The sequence below is a fragment of the Camelus bactrianus genome, chromosome 5 (genome assembly GCF_048773025.1).
Source record: "Camelus bactrianus isolate YW-2024 breed Bactrian camel chromosome 5, ASM4877302v1, whole genome shotgun sequence".
NCBI lineage: Eukaryota > Metazoa > Chordata > Mammalia > Artiodactyla > Camelidae > Camelus > Camelus bactrianus.
The window spans coordinates 6,321,392-6,347,629 of record NC_133543.1 but is presented as its reverse complement, the minus strand read 5'-3'; the positions used below and the strand labels follow the sequence as shown (position 1 = coordinate 6,347,629).

The 26,238-nt window shown below is 40.7% G+C and overlaps 1 long non-coding RNA gene across 1 annotated transcript; it reads right to left on the bottom strand.

Moving 5' to 3' along the window:
- Window positions 1-13,976: 13,976 nt before the first annotated feature.
- LOC141577634 (uncharacterized) lies at window positions 13,977-23,599 on the bottom strand. The gene is made up of 5 exons (XR_012506861.1): window positions 23,417-23,599; window positions 20,712-20,936; window positions 15,329-15,512; window positions 14,374-14,573; window positions 13,977-14,071 (listed from the first exon to the last, which is right to left on the bottom strand). It is a non-coding gene; the product is annotated as an uncharacterized LOC141577634 (long non-coding RNA).
- Window positions 23,600-26,238: the final 2,639 nt, after the last annotated feature.

Genomic DNA, 26,238 nt, shown 5'->3' with positions numbered 1-26,238 from the left:
AAAAAAAGAAATATAGAAAAGATGAATGACACTGTGAAGGAAAAGCCCAGCTGGGCTAACGAGCTAAGTCACAAATCTAAGTGTGATAAGTGTCGGTTTACTGATCTAAGTATTGCTGGGCTAACTCGTAAATCTGAAGTTTAGTGTCAGTTGAATGGGCTAATAACCTAACTCGTAAATCCAAGGTCAACAATTGTCAGTAAAGTGATCTCTTCCAAATTCATAAGCTTCAGTGTACTGATTCCTTGCTTTTTGTTGTTTGAGCCTTATTGGCTAATAGCCCCTTACTTGTAATTAACCCTATAGAACCTCATGTGCAGGTCTTGGAGGTGCTCAGAGCTTCGGAACAGAAGCCCCTCTGAGCCCGCCAGCGTAATAAATCTCAGTGCATGTTTCTTGGCTGGCCTGTTGTTTCTGTAACAACACAAGCGATAATGTCCTTGAGATAAATCTGTGATGGCTGCTGGCAGGTCCCCATGTCTCACGTGGCAAAATCTGAAACATCTTTCTCACCACTCAGAGTCATCATAAGCCCACTCCGCACTTCCTGCTGTTAAATGCAAGAGCACAGGCAGGGCCCGGCCTTTGCTCTCTCTGTGTCATCACAGTGAGACAGGATGGAAGGGGGCAGAGCACAGCCATTCAAGGAAGGCCACAGCAATTAACATCAAAATGGTGAAGGATTCAACCCCCAGTAGGCCTTGAGGCTCAGGATGAAGAGATTTAACTTCTAGCAGAGCTTGAGCTTCATTATACACCCATTGTAATAGTAACATGGTGAATAACATGCCCCAAGGCACCATAGCAGTCCCAAGGCTAGCCACAAAAGGTCACAGGGTGGGAAATGGCCAACTCCCTGGGAATCCCAGCCCCTTGCCCTTAGGCTGGTCCTTCTACATATTAGCAAATGAAACCACCAAGCCCAAGAAAACGAGCAACACAGCGCCACCTCGCGGTCACCCCTCTCTCTCCCTCTTCGGAGAAAGCCCACACTCTGTGGAGTGTGTACCTACTTTTAATCTGAGCACACAAACCCCACACCTCGTGGCCTTTCTCTTGCCTTTCAATGTGTCTCTGTGAATAAATCTACCTTTCCTCAACACTGGCTTGCTCTTGAATACTTTACTGCACAAAGCCAAGGAACAAAATCTGGTGGGACACATCCCAGGGGCTCAACCAAAGCCTGGGACACAGCCCTTCTCATGCCTCACATTTTATTCCTTGTATCAACAGGACTGGGTTGTGAAGGGAGCTCTGAGGCCCCAGCTAAGGGACAGAAGCTGCCCCCAGGGCTCGAATTGGCGGGCAGCCTCTTCCCCAGCAGGGGCCTTGGGGTCTGCACGGTTCTGTGTTTCTCTGTTGTGCTGACTCCACAGCCACAGAGCGTTCTCCCTAGGCCTGTCCCCACAAAACCCTTCTCTCCAAAATACAAGCACATCATGTCACAGTCCTCTTGTTCAACCAGGAAATGCTTAACCCACTTTTTCCCTCCACAGTAAAGTACCTAACTGTCCTCCCTCCCATCCCAACACTTCTTTCTTTGTGAGAACTCTGCACTCCCCACACACCATCCTGAACGCAGGTGCCTTGCTGGCTGGGACCGAGATGTTTCAGTCTCACACAGCCTGCATCCTTTCACTTTCCCCTTGTTACCATAAAAAAACCTTTCCTGAGTCACCCACAAGTCTGATTCTGAACTTCATAAAGTGCTGAGGTTGCAGTCACTGTGTGCATACCTCCCAGGTTTTGACTAAGTTTCCTTCACGAGATCTTCATTAAGGAGCTTCATCAAGAAGTTGAAAGAGAATATTCTTACATCTGAGCGGAGGAGCCTGCAAAAAATTTAAATGGCTTTGAAGAGAGAGTTAACCAGGGACAGAGAGGTCGCAGGTCCTAGTCAACAGTGTCATGAGGCAAAATGTTCTTCAAAGGCTCAGAGTGGCTTCTGAATGCGGAGACGGCAGGGAGGAGGTGACACGCAGTGAGTGGGGTGAGTGACACAGGGTACGCTCCCCCAGCTGGGGAAGAATTGGATTTTGTTCTAGTTGTCCAAACAAATTCTTACTACCTTTTTTTCCTATTGTCACCTACCATTTCCTACGAATTAAGAATATCAATGTCAGTCATTTGGGACACTTGGGAGAAGCAACACGATGCCATTCACAGGGCTGGGACATGACAGCCACACCAGTCTAGGTTGAAAGACCAGTGGGGTTATTTCCATGGTGATCACGGGCATGCAGCAAACTGCCCAGCTTCAATGACCTCATCTCAAAGGTGGGGCAATAAAACTACCAAGAAAAGTGCGTGATGATTATGGAAGACATCTGTTTACTAGGTAAGTGCCCGTGACAGCTGCAGCTTAATGGGGAATGAGTATGATTAACAAGGCCCTGTCTACCTGGCCACACGCTCCCTGCCTTCCTGCCTTGGTGCAGCAGCAGAGTTTGTTTAGCTGAGATGAACGCCCCCAGAGCAGCCCCGACGGGAAAGCTCGCAGCTCTGCATTGCGAGGCGTGTTCCTTTCCTTCTCAGTGCTGATCACAGTTTGCTGTCATCTGTTTTTATGTTTATCCCTTTTGTAACTTCCTCTCCTCCCGAGTTTTTGCTCAAGCAGTGCAGAGCCAGGTGTGTCTTGCGGCCTGCCCGATATTCTGGGCTGGGAAACAGCCGACCCCACATCTGGTTCTGGTGCTGAATGGAGAGGGCAGAAGACCCTGGGGCCCATGCTGAACAGAGGCCCCTGCACCCAAAATTATGGTCTGACTTTGGGCAAATTACACAGTCTTCTTTACCCTGAGATTCCTCATCTGTCCATGAAAATAACTTCCCATGGCACACAGAGTTACCAAGATTAAAGGGAATCACCATATTCACAACCTATTCAAGGGGCTACCAGTGCATCCTCAACAGACACATGCTGCCTTTACGGCTCTGACACATGCCAAGCGGGGCGGCCGCACACAGTGAACACTGCTAAGTGCCAGTGTGTTAAGTGCTTCATGTGTGCTACAATACTCTTTAGAACTTACAACAATCCCAGGAAGAAACGAATATTATCATGCCCATTTCACAGATTCACCAACAGGTTAAGAGAGGTTGCATTCTAGTCCAAGGCCGTATGGTGAGGAAATGCCGATTTAAACCGGAATCTGGGCCCAGGCCTAGGCTCCATCTCTCTCCCATCCACCTGACCATTTGCCTATGAATTCCACCTGTCCAATACACAAGTTTGCAGCCGGCCAGCTCTTAAATGCAATGTGTGCCACCATTTGTCAATGTTGGTTAATTACCATAAACTGTTCTCAGAAACCAGTACAGAAAAGAAAGGTGGACTTAAGGAATTCTGCATTGCCTTCTCCTGTAATGTGCAGAAACCCTTCCCTACACCACCAAATCCAAATGTAAGCTTCCTCCATGTTTATGTTTGCACACGGCTTATTAAAGAAGAATGTACCTGCAGTAATTCCATCTCGGTTGCTTTCCAAGTTTGCAGATTATCCATAATCAGTCCGTGAATGAAAATACTACAATGTGAATGAAAATACTGCAACCATGTCAGTAAACAAAGAGTGCTGAAACCAAGTCATTAGCGGCTGCCGCCAACTCCCAGCGAGGACAGGCCTGCAGCCCAGCAGCTGCAGCAACTGACAATGGTGCCCTCTGAGCAGACTCAAAATAAAAAGTACAGGATACTGGCCCTAGGTAGCTAGGTGCTTGTTTAAAGAATGAATTCAGGGAGTCCAAAATATTTGCTTCCTCCCATACATAGAAAAGCACTAAATTCTTGAACTTGAGATACCTGGCTTTCTTTAGATAACAAGCAATCTTTTACTGTTCCAACAACCTGGTCTTTGTTGTAAAGCTCCTATATATCCTAGCTCCTCCTCAACCTCTTGGGAGCAGTCCCTCAGAGAGATCTGAGAGGCTGTCATCATGGCTCGAGTCATCCCGCCAAATAAAACATAACTCTTAACCTTTAGGCTGCACATGTATTTCAGTCAACAGTTTTGGACACCATGAAGGGACCCAGAGCAGACTTTCTCCACCTGAACTCTCCGAGTATCTGGATCCTTGGTACCATAAGTGGCCCTCTGTGCCCATCTGCCTCCTTGGGGAGTCCAGATGAATTTGGGTGAGTCTCTCTTGGTTCTTGGAAATCACATATTGTTTGATGATCCTGAGTTTTATTTGGCGGTGTTTCCAGGTAACTGGCCCTCCAGTTGAAAGATACTGGGGTGAATTACCCACCCAGTGGAGACATACTGGGTGGGGCCTGGTTGAAAGGTAACGGGAAATACCCACCTTGCGGAGACGGCCGAAGTGGGGCTGGTGGAAGCATACCAGGAAAATACTCACCCAGTGGAGACGTCCCGAGTGTGTCCAAGTTGAAGGACACTGGGTTCAGGGCTGAGTGTTTAGGTAAGAAGTTGGTCTAATGTTGTCCTCAATTTGGTTACCTCCATTGAATTTTTCAGGATAAAAGTAAAACTCTTATGAGTAACCTTACAACTCCAAAAATGGGACCCTCCTCCTGGCTGGTAACAGCTTTCTCTGGTGACAGAGAATCTTGCAGGAGTGGTAGAGGCAAAGACTTCATGCCATAGATTTGTCCCTGAGGGAAATCTTACTAGCAAATTTATTGTGAGAACCCGACCTTACAATGTGGAATAGAACTTTCAAAAAAAATAAAAAACAGAAAAGAAAAGAAAAAATGACAGATTGCCAGCCTCCAACTATTACCCCAGCCAGGTTTATGTACGTACAAAACTTACAGCATTAATTGGGAATTAGAAAAAAAAAAAAACTCACTATGAAAGTAACTAACCAGGCCTGATAAAAACATTTTTTGGAATTCTGAACTTATACAAACAAAATTCCCGTTAGGGGGAACTTGGATTTCTCTTCCTGTGTCCTTGAAATGTAAACGTTTTATCTTTCTCTGGGTGTTTTAAGTGTGTGTATGTATGTATATATAAGTTTACTTTTTTTTTAAAGGAAACCTTGGACTCTGCCATACAAAAGGTTCAAGTATTGTGTACATATGGTGGCCACGCAAATAAATTGGGATTCTAAGCAATTCTTTGTACCAATTGTCAGATATTTTGCCATCTTAAACTTTGTTTCATCAGCCTGGACCACAAAGGCCTTTAGCTTTTGAAGAGTAAACCTTTGAATTTTATTTAGGCAACACCCCCACTCTCATGTGGAAGAGCCTCTTCATCTTATTGGTTTAAAATCACTATATATATATTATATATATATATTATATAATAATAATGTATATATATATATATATATATATATATATATATATATATATATAAATTGATGGCCATATGATGGATCCTTTAATTTGGAAAAACTTTTAAATTGGTGAAAGTTGAAAGAGATCTCATTATAAACAGCTGTTTTATTGGTATCTATTAAAATCAATTTTAAAGGTAGAAAAATATATCTAATGTTTAAGCTAAGAACTTAGTGAAAAAAATAAAACTGGTTTGAAAAGCTACATTTGTGTTTTTCCTTTCCGATAAATGGTTCTAGGGATGCTAATAAAAACTTAGAATAATTAATGTTAATTAGGTTGAATAACTGGAAAAAGGATTGTTAAAAGGTCAAAAAAAAAAAAAGATAAGGGGCTTAACCCAAGTGGATAAATATTTTTATATGGTTATTTTGAATGAGATAAATAAAATGGACATTTTTGGATTTAGGTACAAGGTTTTGATACTACACTACATAAAGTAAAAAAAAAGGGCCAAATAGATCACCTACTGCCCCCCAACATTAAAGTTCAAACAAGTCCGTTTTATTTGCCGCAGTTTAAAATATATGTATATATAGACTGAAATACTTGATCAATGATTGGGACAACAGACCAATTAATCAAATTAAAAATTGAGAAGGGTCTAAGCTCTTTGGCTGAAACTTGGGCATCCTAGAGACTTTTCTATAAAATTAGATACAATGCACAAAAAAAAAAAAAGGCTTCTGGCACTCCTTCTATAAATAAGAATTATTGATTAAAACATAAATATAAAAATTAAAGGTATAAGATTTAATAAAATTGAGATAAAAGTTTGTAAAATTGGTATATTTAAATGGTCTTTATATAAAAGTTTTGCTTAATTATGTTGTGGGATAGATATGTTTCAATGGAAAAACGCTTCCCCTTCTTGGTTTTATAAGTCTGGGCACAAATCTGTCCCTCAGAAAATATTAATTGAACAAAGTAAAAGAAACCAACAGAGTTACATGAGCCGTCCAGTGTAACGTAAAACTAAAAACTAATATTCAGTGGCTAATAAAAAAATATAATAAGAGGTTTACCCTGGGTTTAACTTATAACTCAAGGAAAAGAGACCTTACTAAATGCCTTATGCAAGCTTTGGAAAACATGATAAATTAAACCTTAAGGTTTTAAAAGATGGAATTCTTTGTTTACAGCTCTTCTCACTGATAAAAAAAAATGCCAATTAAGGAGAGAAAATTGGGTCTGGGTGACAGAGCAGTTCTCTGGGGAATTGGAAGATTGTGTCTTTGTCTTGCAGATCAGAAATGGAAATACAGCAAACAGTGACCTAGGACTGAGCCTAATTAGCTCAACGAAATAAAACTTAAGGCCAAGAAATTTTTGGCATTTTAGAACTCAGAACTCTGACGTGTCCTTCAGACTTTGTCAAGAAATCTTAAATGTCTGTTTCATAAATAGCAAGCCTTAGTGATTTGAGCAAGCAAATTCACTTTACTCCAACTATTATTATACCTATCTTATAAGTAAGTTTTAAAGTGAAGATATGAGATCTCTAGCTTTTGTCTGTTTATAAGACTGTGTACACATTATTGATGTGAGATATTTCTACAGCTAAAAAAAAATCAGTCAGAGATCTGCTTAATTGACGTAAAACATAAGAGCTTGAAAATTAAGTATTTTTAAAATAAAAACTGAACAAATTGACTTTCAGCGTCACGTGAACTGGAAAATATTCAATATTAAGATAATATTTGATATTGTTTAATTTAAGAATGTTCTAATTAATATAGACATCTTTAAAGTCATCAATATTAAGTATAATGCTTTTACTGTACCTAGGTTTAATGAAAGTCAAATAAGATCCTGTTATATCTGTTGCAGAATTGTCAAGAAAAAAAACAGTAATGTGGTGTGGTAAAATTTTAAGTAAATTAAATGCAAATGAGATGAGAGCTTTGGGTAAATTTTTAAAATATATTTTTAAAATGTATGCTTAAGATAATCTCTAAATGTTTGGTATCTTTAAATTCTAGAGTTGTGCTAAATTAAGTCAAATGATAGGATTTTATTAAATAGCTATGCCATTTTCAGATAAAATAAGATTGAAATATGAATTACTTAACATGTAACTTCCTCTTACAGAGAAAATAAAGGTGTTTAGAAATACTAATAAATGGATGATGCCACACTGAAATAGTCTCTATTATTAAGGGAATGATCTCAGTATCCTAGGAAAGTAAGATAAATGTGTAAAGGAAGATATAAGAATGGAATTATATTTTGTTAATGAAAAATAGTGAATTTCTCCTGAAGCTGGTTACTTCTGAATGGAAGAGAAAATAAGGGACACACTAATATGAGTATAGAAAGCTATGGAAGGCTTGTGGAAGAGGAACCCTGAGGAAAGAGTTTCATACGTGGTCGGAATTGGCTAAGTTTAGAATCAACTTGGGCAAAGTAAATGAATCTTAGAAGTAAGCAGGTACAAGACTAGATTTGGTTTTCTCGCTGTTAAGAGGAAAAAATTTTCTTAAAATGTTAATCCACCTTCAGTAACAGATTGTAAAACTTCTTATACCACTTAACTGATCTGTTCTGCCATTACCTTTGACGCATTTTCTTGTTAATGAATTAGTACTACGTTACAGTGATCTATATGTTTATCTGACCAAGTGTTCTGAAATCTTTTAACAAGCTCCCCAAATATCAATTTCTAATTAAAGTTGTTTTAATCTCCAGTTAAGTTTGGGATGCTACAGAGGGCCCCTGAAACATCCCAAAGAGAGATTTTAATCTAGTAAATTTCATTTGGCATGTTAAATAACACGGTATTGTCAAAAGAATAATAAATCTTCTAAGGTTATATTGTATGAGAAAATATTATTAATATAGATATTGTAGAAATTATATGGACTCCCTAAACTTCTGGTATATCTGAAATGTTACCAGTGATAATTCTGGGTATAGTGACCAGGTTTCTTTATCGATTATACTGTAACGGTGTTTAACCATGATTTTAAATCTTTTGTCATTTATAGACAGTTAATGGTTGTCTTCTGATGGTTTTGCAAAATGCTTGCTCTTCAAGGAGATTTACTGATTTCTAATAAATTTCAAACTATAGCAGTGAACTAAACTGGGTAAGAAATTTTAAATTTCCAATGAAAACTGTGATTAAAAGAATTAGTTACATGGGACTGAGTAAACTGGTGAATATGGTTATAATTTTTGATTTTGTTTAAAATACTACTGGCTTTTAACCTGTTTCCCAGACATAAAGAATCTCTTCTCTTTAAGCTAGCTACGATTCAAAGCAATTTGATAAATTATACCTATGTAATCAGACTTGGAACAGTTATCTTTTCTCTCTATCTGATCCCTCAATAGACTAAAAACTCTTAGGTCCCCAGTGGCTCTATCAGACAAATGAGGAAGATCATCTCCTAACAGATATAGGAATCTCAAGGTATTTTAAGGATTTTAAAGAGAAAAGAATTTACCTAAATCTGTAAGGCAGAAATCCATGACAAGCCCTTGACGGGGCTTTCCTGGCCTTAGCAAACCTTATTAACATTCTACACTGAGACTCCTAATTAAAAGTTCCAACACAGCCAATTTAAAAAAGCCTATATGATCAAATAATCAGACAACTTGTAAAGCAATTAATCTTGACATGGCTTTATTTGAGAAAAATGAGGGTAACTTTAGAGAGAAAAAAGATTATATTTTAGTGGATATTAAATTCTAGCTTTGTTAATTGACGTCCGTATTTACTAACACACTTCCCAATCATTCCTTGCTGTTATGTCACATTGCTGTACAGTTTAACTGAATTATTAATAGGATACTCTAGCTTTGTTTCTGAAGCTCACTAATCTATCCTTGGGTAAAGTTCCAATGCCCCATGACCTGCAGCCAGGGGATTATACAAACTGGAACAGGCATGACTTAACTCTCTCCTACCTGAATGAAAGGACCCTTTATCAGGTACTCTTAAATAGACCATACAAACCAAAGTTGAAGGAAACGGACTTTCGGGTTCATTTCCTATCAGAAATAGCCCCTGCAATGCACTGGCCTATAGAACACTGCTCACCTTAAAACAATGCCCAAATGGAGAAAAAGCTACCAGGCCAGGATGAGAAGAAGACGATATCTGAGGTAGACAGCTGACCCAAGACACCGTACCAGGCCTGCATAAAAATTACTGTGATAATTTCTCCTACCTTTGATTATGAACTACTCCAATTGTTAAGTTTATGGTAAATTACCTATGTCTAGTTCTTCTGTGTTACCTTTGTGAGTTTCCCTACTCCAAGGCTCTAACTAGATAGCCCTCAGAAACGTTATTCTAAAAAGAAATTATAGTTCTGTTTAGGCCTCTGTTGATCTTACAAGGTGGGAGACCTCACCTGACCAATTAATACCTGCTCTGAGACTGACCATAAATATGAACTTTCTCATAAGATCACTCAAACTCAATCAGAAACACAAGCAAAATTTTAACCCCAAAATACAACTTCCCGACTATTAAATTCTTAATCGTGACTTTATTAACGTTACTAGCTGTATTACTTATATCCTATCTATTTTATAAAATTGTCTGTTACATTTCCCAAAGTGTAACTAGGCCTACAAAATTGATGATGACTAAACATCTTGAAGAAATAGATAAAATTTATAACCCTGAATAAAGTAATTGTAATAGTGTGATTCTAGGTATGGGAATGAGCAATGAAGGGAAAACACTTCCTGGATCATAACAAACAAGTAAGACAGGTGATCCAGAGAAATTTTAGTATCAACAGGGCCTGATAAAAAACTAACACCTTGAATGGCAACTCAGAAGATCTTCACCTGAACTAGGATTGAGCCATCCTAGCACCATGGGACAAAATTGGTCATGAAATGTCTCTCAAAACATTGGCAGAATTTAGGACCAAGGGGGAGCACTGTGAATGAAAATACTGCAACCATGTCAGTAAACAAAGAATGCTGAAACCAAGTCATCAGCGGCTGCTGCCACCCCCAACGAGTGCATGCCTGCATCCCAGCCTCTCAGCCACTCACAGTGGTGCCCTCTGAGCGGACTCAGAGTAAGAAAGGACAGGATACTGGCCCTAGATAGCTAGGTACTTGCCAAAGGGATGAATTCAATGACACAAATGTTTGCTTCCTCCCATACATAGAAAAGCACTAAATACTTGATCTTGAGATATCTGGTTTTCTTTAGATAACAAGCAATATTTTATTGTTCCAACTACCTGGTCTTTCTTGTAAAACTTCTATATATCCTAGCTCCTCCCCTACCTATTGGAAACAGTCCCTCAGAGTGATCTGAGAGGTTGCCATAACGGCTTGATTCCTCCAGCCAAATAAAACATAACTCTTATCATTTAGGCTGAACGTTTATTTCAATGAAGTCCCAGAATAGACACAACTCATCAATTCTGTAATGGAACACACTGGATCAGGAAACAAAAGCTTGTTTTAGTCTGGAAAAACTACGGTTTCCTCCTACTTCCTGTCATTATACAATCCCACCAGAACTCATTAATTTGCTGTCTGCTCATCTGGCAACCAAACTCAGAGGAGTCAACTCAGCAGAGTGCTCTACTCGGGAGAACACCCCGCAGCAGCACTGCAGGCTACCTGCCTTCCCGCATGCTCTGCTGACCCTTGGTGTCCTCCGTGACAACCAGGACAACAGAGCTGTTCCCAACAGCTGCGAAGTCCCACACGTTAAATAAATCATTTTATTTTATACGATATTTTACGTATATACCCATCTCTGAAAACAGCTTTGCTAGAAGCCCAAATCTTCAGCATCAATCTGCAAAGGCAAATCCGGTCCGCAAGGGAAAACAAGACTTAAGACGAAGCTAAGGCGTCCAAAGTACTCTCCACGACCTAAGGCCTCCAAAGTCCCCTGCAGGACCTTCAACCAAACTGCCTGCAGGCCTGCAGCTGCAGGCGGCAACATGTCTGCTTTTAAAGCAACCCCTTCCTGCCCTCGGGCACTACAATGTCCCTCTACGCCCTCCCTTCCCAGGGTAAGAGCAGCCGCTGCAGAACCTCACAGGGCAGCACTGACAGGACTGGACACAGAGGATCAGAGCTAAACTAAGCCTTCTGATTACACGAGCTTGTCACTCTGTCACTTTACAGACGAAGATATATATATAGAGAGGTGGGGTGATCTTGCTTAAAGTCACACAGCTAATAAGTGGCAAAGTCTATAACTCTGCTCCTCCCTCCGGTGTGACGCCCCAGCTGGGACGCCCACAGGGTTCTCTCGTGCCTGCCTGACCAGTCCATTACTGGCACTCATAAAACACCACAGGGTCTGACCCTAGCCTACTTTTTCAGCATCTTTTCCCTGCAGTCTCGCAGGAACAAGGTGGTTCGGGCCATTGTATGACTTCTGGCTCCCAGAAGCCTCCGTGCTCAGGCTGGTCTTGCCTGTGCATCCAGCACCCTGCTCAGAGGCTCTTCCTCCCCTGCTGGAACACGTTCCCACTCTCCGAATGACACCCCCTCAGGGAAGCCCTCTTCTCACCCTCAGCTCAGCAGGTGTCCCAGGCCACATCCCGAGCTGCCCCATTAGGACTGCGGGTGCCTATGTTTGCTACTCAGACCAGCAGCCTCAGAGCCAGGGATTATGCCCGGGTCACCCTGTAAGCCTACTGCCTGCCTCACAGCCCCCAGCCCGCAGGTCACCTGGAAGTCGCAGCAAGTGCCCCACCCAATCTCAAAGTCTCTTCATTTGCCAGCACCGCTGATGGCTGGTCTCCAAACTTTGGTCAGTTTTGCACAAAACAGCAGCTTCCACTGTGAAGCAGGGGGTTTTCTCTTCTGCTCCCCATCCTTACTGGAAACGTCTAGGGAAATGAAAAGGCCTTTTCTCAACCCTTTTCTGATGACACCCTCCCACCCATAATACTCACATGCTCAAGAGCTTTGGGTCTACCTGATTTTGTTTCCCTTACGCTAAGTGGCTCAAAACACTGCGGGATTCTTTCTCTTTTGAGGGTATTTTTACTCAGTTTATTGGCTTTAATCTGCTTTTGTCTCTCTCTTCAATATCCCTAGAAGTTGCCACTTCTTATTCCCTTCAGCAGCCTCCCTCCCAACATCTAGTCTAGGAAATCAGCTGTGATGAGGGGCCCGGGGGAAGTCACAGATGATGCAACTAAGGCACAGAGAGGTGACTTAATTTGCCCGAGAAGATCAGCTTCAAGCCCCAACACTGTGTGTCACGTCCCTCTGTTTAACTCTTATGCTAACCAAGCGATCTATTTGTAGATTATGGTTATAAACAGATGAGGTATGAAAATACATACAAGGACACACATCAACTCTAAGAATTTCATTATCTCCACTATTTTGTTTCTATTTATTTTATTTCTATTAAAAAAAATTAAGAACCTCTGCAGTCAATATAGCAAAATGTTACTGGGCTTTAAATACAGAATATAGAGGTTTTAATTGTGTCATTACTCATCCTTATTTGTATGTTCACAAGACAAACTGATTTGAAAGTCTCTCTCCCCTCCCCCTACTCACTACTGGCTCTCACCTGAGCTCCCAAACCACACATCTAACAGCCGTTCACTTTACCCACAGCTGTACTCATCAGTTATCCCCCAGAAATCCCTCTACAGCTTTCCCTCCTCAGAGCACAGCAGGACCATCACTTACCTCATTAATCCACCCAGAAACCTGTTCCTTCCTCCATCCTACCTTCACAGACAGCATTCATCCTTTCCTTTTTACCATCTAAACATGCCTTCAATCTGTTCGCTTTTACCCACTGACCATCCCACCGGTCAAGTGGAAGCCACCAACACTGCCCACCTGGACTCACGAGTCTCCCAAGTGGCCCCAAAGCCACTCTCCCCTACTTGAGACAAATGGGATTGTGTCACTCCCACGCTTTTAGGACTGATTTCAAACCCACTGTTCTTAGAAGAAAGTCAAGTTCTTCACCTGATGAAGGTCTTGGCCATCAAATTGTCAGCTCAGGGAGGGGAGGACACGCCCTCTCCCCTAGGACCCGCCCTCTGGCAGAGCATCAGCTTGGGAGGACCTGCTGAGCTACACCAGCCTGTATTCTAACCCTGGTCTTGAGTTCTTAGCAAACTGCTTCACTTATCCATACAAATCCAAGGTAGATTAGAAAGATATTAGATGTTGAGCTAGACTATTGATTTGGGGATTTTGCACTAGCAACCTGCAAGTACATGTTCTAATGCTTCTGTCTTCTTAAAACCAAACCCAGATTTAAGTAGTATTTGTGGAATGTCTTCGGAGTAAATGGGACTGTAGTTTTACAGACTTTATGTTTTATACCATGAACAACCCGGACAGGGTCACAAATGGAACCGCCTCAGAAGTGACAGAAGACAGGTGAGAGGCACAAAGCAACAGGTCACAAAGATGGTAAGAGCAAAGTTGTTTCTCCAACCCCCCAAAAAATTTTTGAAAGAACCGAAAACTCTGAATTTTGTAAGTAAAATACTATCATATAAAGAAATAAAATAATCCTCTTCATCAGGGTTTCAAGATCTGACTCCAGAATTTTTAGCATGCCATATTGAATCCAAGCACAGAAAAATCAGATAGACTAGTGGTGAGTAAGTTCCAGGGAAACGGCAGCAATTCCTCCACATGTAAAAGGACATAACTCACTTGTCAAGGTGAATGTAAACTGCATTCTGGAGAAATTCGGTAGCTCCCAGGCTCCGCTTCTGGATGGCAAGGACATGGACAGCTTCGAAGCATGCTTCTAACTCAGTCACCAGCATTCTTACACTGCAGGGGGAAACGGAGGCCCTCAGTCAAGAGCAGAGGTGTTCCTGTCGTGTCTCGCAGGCCGTGCCTCGGGGACTCAGTGCCCTGTAGCAGCCCGGCCCCAGGCGAGGACCCGCAGCATGGCCCACCCAAGCAGGAGGTACACTGTGCTTGAGAAAGCCCATCCCCGATGGGGGCAAGAGTGGCTGGTGGGTTTGAGTGAACATATAAATGCCCATAGAAATATGCCTGCATTCATTCAAGTGATACAAGCAACAGTAGCAGGCTATTTAACAAAATTTCAACTGTCAGTGGAAATTTACCATTCCTTTCCACTTGTCCCCTGCACTCTGAGACAGGCTTAGGCTCTCTCACACCGGCAGCTCTGATGCAATAGTTGTGAAGTCGTTTTACTTTGCTGCAAGTGTCCTCGCTCCCCGTGTGGCTGTGACTATCGTCTCTTAACACAGTCAGATGTCTTCCTGAATCTCTCCCTGCGTTCCTTGCTCCTGCTCCTCAGATCCTAAGATAAAGGGCAAGTGAACACACATGACCAGAAAAGGCACCGTGGACTTGAACGAAGTCCTCAGTGATCCCCTAGGTGAGTGCTGCCCACCCCTTACTTCGATTCTCAAGGTTCTGCCCAGGGTGACATCCAGACAGGAAAGCGTCCTGGGCCAATTTAAAGCTGTGTGACTTGGGCCCTGGGACAGGTGCAGGAGCTGGTTCCAGAGCCGTGCCCCTCCCCACCTCTGCTCCCCTCTCTCCCAAGGACCCACTGCCAAGCCCCCAGGTTCCCTGATATTCTGTCCTTCTCTTCTAATCTAATCCAAGCCCTTTTCCTCTTCCTTTATTCCCTAATTATCACCAGCTGAAGTGGTTTTTCAGTCACATTATCTGAAAAAATTTCCGGCAGCTGAAAAAGGTCTCCAGAGGTCAATGCCCATATGCTGGTTCCTGAAGAGAGCCCCTGGTTATGGGGTCCCTCACCAACACCCACGGGGCATCAGACATGTTGCAGAGTCGACCACCCCCAACAAGAGTTTGCTGTGACCCCAATGCCCGCACAGCATCCCTGCTCTCATAAATGTATTTGGCCCACTTATCCGTTACTAAGAAGCATAAGTAAAAGAATTGCTCATGTTTCTTACTAAAATTATTTATGTGGTGGAAAAAGAAATTGTAATAGAAAAGAATAAATTTGACTGCATTATTAGATCTGTTCCTTTGGCTTTAAACCTTTGCTGTTTTCTAGGCTCAGACTTGGTAGCTCTGTACCTTTTGTAAAAGAAAGTTGCCTTTAGCCTGAAATATCCAGGAGAGCCTATTCTCCGGGCTCTGATCTTTCACGATGTTAACTCTTCTGCACTTATGTTGAGATGGCAAGTTGCAAAATAGAAAATCAACTTTGGTTTTTTTTGGAGGTTTTAGAGGGGCACCATGATTTGACCCACGTGGACAGCTGCAAGAACAAAGAATTCCAAGGAGAAACAATTCATACCGCAAGAAGTTTGCAACAACCAACCACATCCCCGCCCCTTTTTAGTATAAAAGTGGACTGATTTCTGACTTGGGGGAGACGGTTCTCCAGCATGTCATTCAGCCATCTTCTGGGTCTGCCAGCTTTTCAAATAAAGTCACTATTCCTTGCTCCAACACCTCAATCTCCCGATTTATTGGCCTGTCATACAGCAAGCAGTACGAGTTTCGACTTGGTAACAAGATGACTGCATTGGAGGTAGTATGTCTCCACTCTTTCCTCATTTCCAATATGTAACATGCACATCATTTATGATCTAGTTCAAATAATTCATCAAAGACAACCACAAAAAGAAACTACACTCACCTAGCTATCAACACTGAAGTCACAACCTATCAATTTTATATGCTGTTTAACAACACAACTAAAAAACGTAACATAGGGAATTGATTCCACAGAAATAAAATTATTTCTACTCCTTCAAAACCTTTTTTTCTTTTCTATTTTATTTTGTTTTGCATATTGAAAAGAAAATAAAAGACAAATCATTTTATTTCACGTATTTTGTTATAGCTACATAATTTAAATACTACAAAGATACTTAAATTGCAATAAAAAATTGTTCATATATTGTACAAAGATATATATACAATCAATGTGGATAAGGAAAGGAATGGACATTTACTAAAAATCCACTGCACATCCAGTTTTTTACAAGCATATCCTGGAATGTAAGCTCTATGATCCAGGGGTCCCCCACCTGCATTCTCACTGCTGAGTCCCTTAGTAATCTTCTACCAAGGCACCAGCATAGAACCACGCGATCAGTATTTTAGGTATAAATGAGGAAATTAGCTCATTCAATTCTAAAACAAAAACCCTAAAATAAATACTGAACTTATTTACAGATAAAGAAAATTGGACACAAACAAGTACAGTTTCTTCCCCAAGTTCACAAAGCTAATAACTGGTAAAGGCAAGATTTGAACTCATCTGTCTGATTCTAAAAACTAAGGTGGAAATCCCTTTCGACTGGGGAGGGTCCAGCAGCACAGCCTATCACCCTATCTTTGTTCAGATCTAGCCTTAGACAGCCTGAGACAGCACCCCATTCCTATGGAACTTGAGGGCAAATGATAACAATAAGGATTTTATATCCAGTAGTTTCTTAGGTATCATTTATACAAACTGTCAGCAGGACAGCAGAAAAACTCTGGGAAATATGAGTGGGTCCAGGGCTTTTTGCTGATTAGAAACTCAGTCTTTCAGGACAGAGTGACCTTCCCATGAGAGGCCACACAGACCTAAACTAAAGACAGCTGAGCAATGAAAACTAGCAAGACCCTGGAACTCAAGCAAGAAGGATCCCTGCCATCTCCCGCCCTGTTGCCTATTCATCCACGTGGACACGAAGACAGAAGACCCGGGTTCTTGTCCAAGTTACACCATCATGGATTCTCACCCATAAACAGTTATTACTCTATGCTGTCCTAAGTCCTTTCCAACTCAAATATTTTGACACCAATATCTCAGCAGAATGTCTATGTCTCCACATCCTCTCTTCTATAAGAATAGTTCTATGGCCACAAAGCAGAAATCCAATTAAAAACACCATGCACTAAGCAAGGTGAAATTCTGCATAAGAGACTTTGCTCTCACGCTCAGTGAATGAAAACTCAGAAAAATTGGTCCTTCTCCCTCAGCAAGTGTTAGGTTGGCTTATTGTGTGTGTGGGTGGGTGTGCGTGTGTGTGTGTAAATCAAATACAATGACGTCTGTGATCTGTACAGATTTTTTTTAAGTTAATGTCATTTCATGAGGATGAGACACCCTTTAAAGTAATTTGAATCTAGTGTTCTGAGAGAGTCTCAGGATCTTTTGGTGGAGGAGGGGAAAGGAAAGGAGGAAAGAAGTAAATGAAGCAAAGGAGTAAGAATACTGCAAGGGAAAGGCAAGACATTAATTTTGTTCCTACTTGCATCACAAACAAATTACGGACTGGCTTTGCCCCGATGTCCTGTCGAGCACTGAGTTGCAGATGAAGAGGTGACAGCCAATTTCTCACTGAGCTTCTGACTGTACGTGGCATCTTATAGAAACAAATCATTTATCCTGATCAAACACTCTAGCAGCAGGCCGTAATTCTCCTATTTTGAGAGATAAGAAAATATGAGTTCAAAGAGGGTAGATAACTTGACAAAAGTCAGAGGACCAGTAAACAAGAGAGGATGAATTCAAACTCAGATCTGAATGCAGAGTCTGATCTTCCCACTCCCAGGACTGGAAAATCCTTAACACACAGACTCCCCAGCTCCCCTGCAGTGTTCCTGGCACCAAGCATTTCCCATGGCGATGGACTCCAGTTCTCACAGACACAGTGCTCTGTGCAGCCAATGACCTTGATCAGTCCTTGATCATCTACCTGCCACGCCCACCAGGCTTCACCATACAGGTAGGAAAGCTGGCTTTCAAGTGCATACAAAGCCACCCCTGGTCTTACCTGGGCTCTTCTGGGGCTTCTCCAGCCTAAAGGCAGCCATGAAAGTGCTCACAGTTTGTACATGAGCCACACTACCTCTCTCCATCAGTCTCCACACCTATACTTCTTAGCTATGACCATTTTGATAATATTGGAAACAAATATTTAAAAACACAAAAGAAAGGATCCAGGAACAATTACTTAATACTTACAATTTTAAATGATTTGTTACAAAGTGAGTATTTACAAACCGAATCTGCCTTCCTAGGTGTCAGTTTAAACAGTTAAAAAATATAATAGCAAAAAATTCTCACTTACAAAATTAAGAAAAACATCAACAATAATCTGGAATAAACTCAAAATTAATGCCCATGTTGTACATGGAGATAACTACAGGACTGTACTGAGGGGTAAATAAGAGGTGTGAATGTAGAGACATCAACATATTGCATGGAGGAAAACAGTTTTGTAAATACGGAAGTTCTCCTAAAAATAATTCAAAACTTAATAAAAATTCCATGAATACTCTTATCTGACTTTTTTTTAACTTGACAAAATATTTTAGAATTCTTTAGGAATAATAAAGTCATAATAATAGCCAAGAAAGTTTGGGATGGAAGAAAAGAACAAAAAAAATCGCACTGTCAGATAATAATTAATTTTTACAATATGTAAGATATGGCGCAGGAGTAAGGAAGTATGATTGACAGAAATATAGCATGAGCTCAAAAAGAGACTCTAGTGTACATAAGTATTTTGTGCATGTGGGATTTCAAATCAAAGAGCAAATTGTGAATTCAATAATTGTCCTGGGACAATCAGAGAATCACCTGGAAAGAACAAATTCTATTCCTGTCATAATGACCACAAAAAAAATTACAGATAGTTGTTTAAATATTAAAATACTAATAACAGCAAATACAACTCTTTGCTCACATTAATTCAACTTCTCCTCACTATAACAAGTACTATTATCATCTCCATCTTAGACATTAAATAAACCTACATAAGAGATTTATACCATTATAAGAAAGTATTTCTAAGAATAATAACAAAGATAAAACCCAAAAGGAAGACATTTACTATCTTAAGAATATTTTGAGCCACAACAAATATAAACCTACTGAACAAAATGAAACGAAAGAAATGACAAGGAAAAACTCTGTGATAGATGTTGATGAAGACAAGGGATTAATGTTCATAACATACAAAGAGCTGTCACAAAGCAAAAAGAAGCTCCCTCACTTAAATTTGTGCAAAGGACAAAATGGATCATTCACTTTTCAAAAGTCAGATGGCTAATCAGTGAAAAATGCTCAATACCTCACTGGTCATCAAATGCAAACTAAAACAATGAAAAAGCACTTTTGCTCATCTTATTGGTAAATATTTTTAAAAGATATTGTAGCTAGTGTCCATCTGTGGGAGAAAAAACTGTGAGCGACCTTTTTGGAGGATGACATGTCAATGGATATGTAAACTCTGAAAAACGTGTGTACACACTGATTCAACCCCACTTCTAGGAATCGTTTCGTTTAGAAAAAAAAATCAGTTCAAATAGATGTAGTGTTTACACTGGTGGGAAGAAAAGCTGAAGTGAAATCATATCCAGCAATAGAGAATTGGTTACATAAGTAATTCTACATTTTTCATTCCACACTGGAGAAGGAATTTCTAGTCACTTGAAAGTAGCCTGTGATGAACGTAAATGTCACATCCAGGGACTAAATTTCCAGAAGACTTAACTAAAGGCATGCTCATACAATATCACAGGAATGTCTGTTAAAGAAAGATGCCAGTCAAACATCCTTTCTGACAGTGGAAAATGGAGAAAACTTAAGTGTCCACCATCAAGACAATGATGCAGTAAATCACTGCGAGTTGTGGGCACTTAGGGGGCCGGCGTTTCCCCTTGGCCCAGGGCCTTGTACACAGCACTCTCCCACCAAAGTTGTCCTTGCACAAGAGACCACACCTGCACATCAGGAGACCCCTCCAGTCTATCTGAAAGGACCGGGTGAGTCTGGAGTGGGAGGACGTCTATGATATACCCCTGAGTGAATAAAGCGAGCTGCAGAAAACATATAGTATGGCTTTATTTTTCAAAAAAGCATATATACACACATATACATAGATTTCTCATATGTATGTACGTATGTATGTATGGGTATATATATATGTCATAGGCATAAAGGTCATGAAATATATACACCATATTGGCAACAGCTTTTACACTCAGGAAATAAGGGGAAGGGAGGTAGGGCTCTTTCGGTACCACCACAGTTCTCTTTTCAGTATTTCAGTTAAGTACACTTGGAATTTAAAAGTTTATTTAAGTCCGAAGTAAAATGGACGATGCCTCCACAAGACATAATGCTATACTGGTCATTAAAAATCATGCCAGGGGAGATAGAATATTGTAGAAAAACATGTAATAAGCCGAATGGAAAATGGAGGTCTCCACACAGTAAACAGGCACAGAGTGCTCACTGGTTTTTATAACAGAGCTGATACACACTGATGAAAAGAACAGAAAGTAGATGTTAAAGTGTTCATTATAATTTCTGAGGAGTGGGACCTGGATAGCCTCTTTTGTCCCTTTTTTCAGACTTATTATATTAAATATACATTATTTTTCATCTGAAAAAAGCATTTTTAGATGTGTAGTAACACACATTGGAGAATAATACACGAGTACTTACAGAAACAAATAACTAGGAGACACCGCAGCAGCGCCACACAATGTAGAACGGGTGATCCTGATTAACACCGCGCATTTACATAAGGACCCACAAAGTGAGAGCACCTGCTGTAACAGGGCGCGGCCCCCTTCTATTTGTCACTTGTGTCTTCAGGGCTGAGGTAGTTCTGAGCATGGCCAGTGTCAGTGTTGGTGTCTGGATGGATGCCACTGGATGTGAGGGCACCTGCAAGCCGAGAGGAATAACAGAAATCATCCTCTGCCTTATCTGCCTTGTTTCTGTGTTACTTTAAAAGAGAGGCATAAATAAGATAAACTGTTTATCTTCCCTACTGAAATTTCTGTAATGAAACCGTTTTCAAAGTGTTCACAACTTATATTCTGCCTATAACAGACTTTTCATCAAAGCTTCATATTTATTAAATGTTAATTAACTCAGTTAATTAACTCCCTGTTGAAACCTTCTACTATAGAACATGAAATGCACTATGTGAAAGGACCACGCCTGCAGTGACTAGCTTGGCTGTCTTGACGGCAGTGCAGTCAGCCCCCAACATCCCGTGGCTCTGAGCTCCTGATGCTGCTAAGAGAGCACGCTGCAGCCTCAGATGGAGAGAAAGTGTGAAAGCATTTCCTGAAATCTACAGCACTGACAAAACATAACTGACAAATCCCAGGCTCCTTTGAAGCTGTCATTTTCGGTTTCTGGCCAACCCCCGTCAATGAGCAGAACCACCCCATTCCCGAGCAATGGCACTCACTTGGTAAGAAGTTCTGGAGAAATTTCCAGGTATAGAATATAACCAACTATACGTAGAACTCTGACAAAAGAAACAATGCAATACCCTGATTTTGGAAGACACTCAAAATATTCTCCTAAGCCTTTGTAGCTGGAAAGGTTGGGCTTCTCCTGAGCCACTTATTTATTTCACAGCCAGTGAGCATCTCCCACAAACCCTGTTACCCTGTGTCTGCTGGGAGCATCAGGTACACTCATGCTGTCGATCTTATAAGTCACAGGGCAGAGGCGTGTGTCTCATGGCTGCAACCATCATACAGGCTCGCCTCCTAGCCTGACAGTTTGAACTTGGCCCAATTTTCTAACCTGTTTATTTGGTATCTGTTCTTCTGTAAGCTGCCTGAAATGCTTTTTGGAACAAGTCAGAAGAATGAGTGGGTAGATAAATGGACAGATGAACAGGTGAGAGATGGGCAGACCGAAAGAGAGACTCCAGGAAAAGGGGAACAAATAAAATTTCCTGTGCAAAACCCTCTTCTAGTCAGGGAAGAAAACCACCACGGAGAAGAGTGAAGAGGCAGGTAGCTTAGGACTGTTTCCTGGATTCCATGAAAAGTCACACCAAGTGATGAGAGGGTAGAACTATAAATAATAAAAGAAATAAAGCACACATGCTTGAAAAATATATCTACAATATGTACTTTCTAAAGAATAGATTCAAATCAGCAGGGCCCAATACCACAATCCTTGGGTATTTACAGAAATGAGAATCCCATCTCCAAACCACAAGGCATCCCTTTGGAGCACTGAGAGTCTACACGGGGCGGTCATAAAGCCATCACCGCAAAATCTATGCTATCCTGCTCTTACGAAGAACGAGCAGTTGTGCACGTGTGACAGTTACACCCCACAGCACCTCTACGGGGGAGGGAAGCCTAGCGAGCCCCATTTCTGCAGGACAGAAAACCAGTCCTGGAGAGCCTAAGCCAACCTACCAGTTCTCCATCTCACAGGACTGGTCACTCCAGAGCAGGACTCTATCTCAGACCCATGTTTCTAACCACAGTACTACCATGCTTTATGTGCTTTTTGTGTGTATAATACATTTGTTTCTGGCATGAAAGGATATTTAATAAATTTTCGGTTGTCTTGTCTATCTCATTAGCTCACAATCAATCTTTATACTGTTGAATTGTACTCTTTTCCTCTGGAGAACGGAACGGAAAGAGCAGGGGTCAGAATGAGGTGGAGCTCCATTCTTTATCTGGTATCTCATCTCATCCAAGTCCCCAACCAGGGAGAAGGAGACAATGTTCTCTTCATCTTTTAAAGAGAGGGGTCCACTGATGATGACTTACTCAACCCAAAAACCAAGGCTGGGGGAAGGGCACATGTAGCAACCAGAGCAGTATCAGATGTAGGAAAGTGAAAAGAGCTCACGGGAGGGCTCAGGGGGTCAGCCTGATTTAATTTCAATCGATAAAAAATACTACACTGTAAAAATACTAGCATGCAATGGATTTGCTCTTTCTTGACATCTAGCAAGTTTCCACAGCCCACATGTAACATTATCGTGAACTAGTGAAAGGAAGAGTCTACAGACAGGGAAAATCAATGTCACAGGCAGGTTGAAAACCAGGCTGGAGTTTAGGAAGAGAAAGGGCATAGTTAAGAATTGGGGAAAGGCTGGAGGAAAAAATCATCACAAGGACTCTCAAGCATCATCCTTCAATCATATAATCATTCATTCAAGAGAGAGTTACTGAGGTCCTATTTTGTGCAAGATTGTACACAAGGCAAAGCAAGAGCGCAGGGACCATGTTGGCAGCAAGAGGCGGGGCTAAAATACACTTCTGATCCCGGTACCTTGCACACTCGTCCTCAGTATAAAGGCAAAGAAAAAAAGTAAAATAATATTCTGTAAACTCAAAGCAATGCTGAAAAAAAATTAAAGAAGTCCTAAATACCTGGACAGACACGCCACGTACATTCCTGGATCAGAAGACAGTGCTCTTGGAATGGCAGTGCTCCCCAGAGTGATCTGTATATTCTACGTGGTCTCGATCACAATCCCAGTGGGCTCCTCTGCAAAAACTGATTAGCTGCTGTTATAATTCTTATGGGAATTCGAGGGTCTCAGTAACCAAAACGATCTTGAAAAAGAAGAACAACATGAGAGGAGTTGTAATTCTCAATTTGAAACTGTACAACTGTATCTCTAGGTGAGATTAGAGGCCATTTTTAAGTTATTACTGTGTTTATCCTTATTTTCTAAATTCTCTAGAATGAATATAATTGTTATAATAAGGAAAATAAAAAGTAAGGTATCTTTTAAAACATGCACACCGATTCATTCATTGGAAAAAATGTATTTTAAATATAAAGAGGTAAACAAATATCTAGTGAAAAAGGACTACTTAAAAACAAGAGTGCATTTACATTTTTAAGAAATTGAAAACTGAAAAGTACAAACACATCAAGTTTCTAGGGAGACAAATACAACATATTAACACTTATTTTCAAAAATTCTAATTGAACAATGAAAATTCAAGAAAGGGAAAATCGCGATTGACAGCCAAATGCAAACACATGGAGAGCAAAGGCCTAGAAATCACAGTTCCTTTAACTCTGCTACTACCTCAGTAGGGGAGGAAATTCCTCACTGAGGAGACAGTGGAATCCCATGCATAAGACAGGATACACAGTACAAACTGCGCTAGAATCGGGGGTGATTTTCTTAGAAGAATTCTAAAGTTAGAACATTGCTGAAAAACTATAAATACACTGACAGACAGATTAAAACACACAGTCATATATATTATATAGAAACATATGAAGTCTGCTCCCATGTTACATAGAAATACAAACATATTTGTTCATTTATGGGCACTGATTACTTTTTCCCAGGTAGAATATTTCAACTAAAACAAATAATCAATAATACACACCTCTTGTCAAATCTAGTTGATAAGTTACTCTGCTATGTAATCATAATGTGCGTAAGATAGACCTAAAATAAGTGAAAAAGATCTTTGTATGGTTTCTTGAACTCTTCTCAACATTCCAAACTTAATTTTAAAATAGATCTGAGCAGTATTTCTATATTATCTTTTCCCTTGTGAAATGACCAATACAGTCTGTTGTCAAAATTCTGTCCTTACAATGATTCACGAGCACCGTATCCTCACAAAACTGCTGGACAGCAAGTCACTATCCAGACACTGTGACCAAACAAATGAAACACAAGGAAGACAGTGACCCTATTCTGGAGGGCTTACTGACTGTGTCAACACCGGGGTTTTTATTTGATTGGTTTGATTGGGTAGCAAAATAAAATCAATCAATTATTTTCTTCTCTGAGCATTCTGTAAGTCATGACTCTTTTCAGTGTCATGAGCAGGAAAGACTTAAGCATGACTTGATTAGGTCAAATAGCAACAATGATCACCGGAGGGTGAGTAATAAAGAAGTTAACTGATAGCAATGCTTCTGCCTACATGAGACCTAAAATAAACCTACACTGATATCCGAAAGGAAAATGAGGAGATGAGGTTCCCAATGAGAAAACAAACAAACAAGAAACCAAAAAAGGAAAGACTTTTTCATTAACGATTCCAGGCAGTAGTGGAGCATGTTGTTGAGGAGCATAGATGCTGGGGACAATCATGAGGCTCTGAACTCCCACAGCACTGGGTAGCTTTGACACTCATAAATCAGTTAAATTTTCTGCATCTCAGCCTCCTATCCATAGACTGGGGACAACAACAGCACCCGTCTTCTAGGACGGTCCTAAGAATTAAGATATTTTATATGTAAATTTTAAATCAAATACCTCAGATTTTAAATATTGCCCCAAAAGAACAAGGAAAAAAGAAAACAGAGATAAATTTGAGTTCATCAAATTTAAAACTTCGCTTCAAAGGACACCATCCAGAAAGTGAAAAAACAACACTCAGGAGAAAATATTTTCAAATAATTTATCTGATTAGGAATTTGTATCTCCAAATAAAACAGAGCTCCTACAATTCAACAAAAAAGACAACTAAATTAAAAAATGAATAAAGGATCTGAAACGGTATTTTTCAAGGAAAATATACAAATGGCCAATAAGCACAATGAAACGATGTTCAAAATCATTAGCTGTAAGAGAAATCATGTCAAAACCACTAGGAGAAACCGCTTCACACTCACTACAAGGTTATATTTAAAAAAAGAATAACAAGAACTAATGAAGACACACAGGAATCAGAGATAGCAGCCCTTGCTGGTGAGATGTAACACAGCGTGGCTACTTTGGAAAACAGCCTGGCAGGACCTCAGAGAGTTGAACAGTTGGTTTCTGAATGACCCAGCAATTCTGCTCTGTGGGCACACACGTAAGAGAACTGAAAACAAATGTCCACATAAAAACTCCTACAGGAATGATCAAGGTGCCATTATTCATCACAGCCAAAAAGAAGAAACAACCAAAATGCCTATCACCTGATGAATGGGTAAACAGAGGGGCCCAGCCATACAGTGGAATATTATTCAGCAATAGCAAAGCATGGAGTACTGACCCAGGCAAAAACGTGGACAAACATTGAAAACGTTACTCAGTGTGAAAGAAGTCAGTCATAATAGACGGTTCCATTTACATGAATTGACTCGATTTAAATGAAATGTCCAGCACAGGCAAATCTACAGAGAGAGAAGAGTGGCTCCCTGGGACTGGGGGTGGATGGGGAAAATGGGAATGAGTGCTTATACATACAGGGTTTCCTGTTAGGAGGATGAAAATATTCTAAGA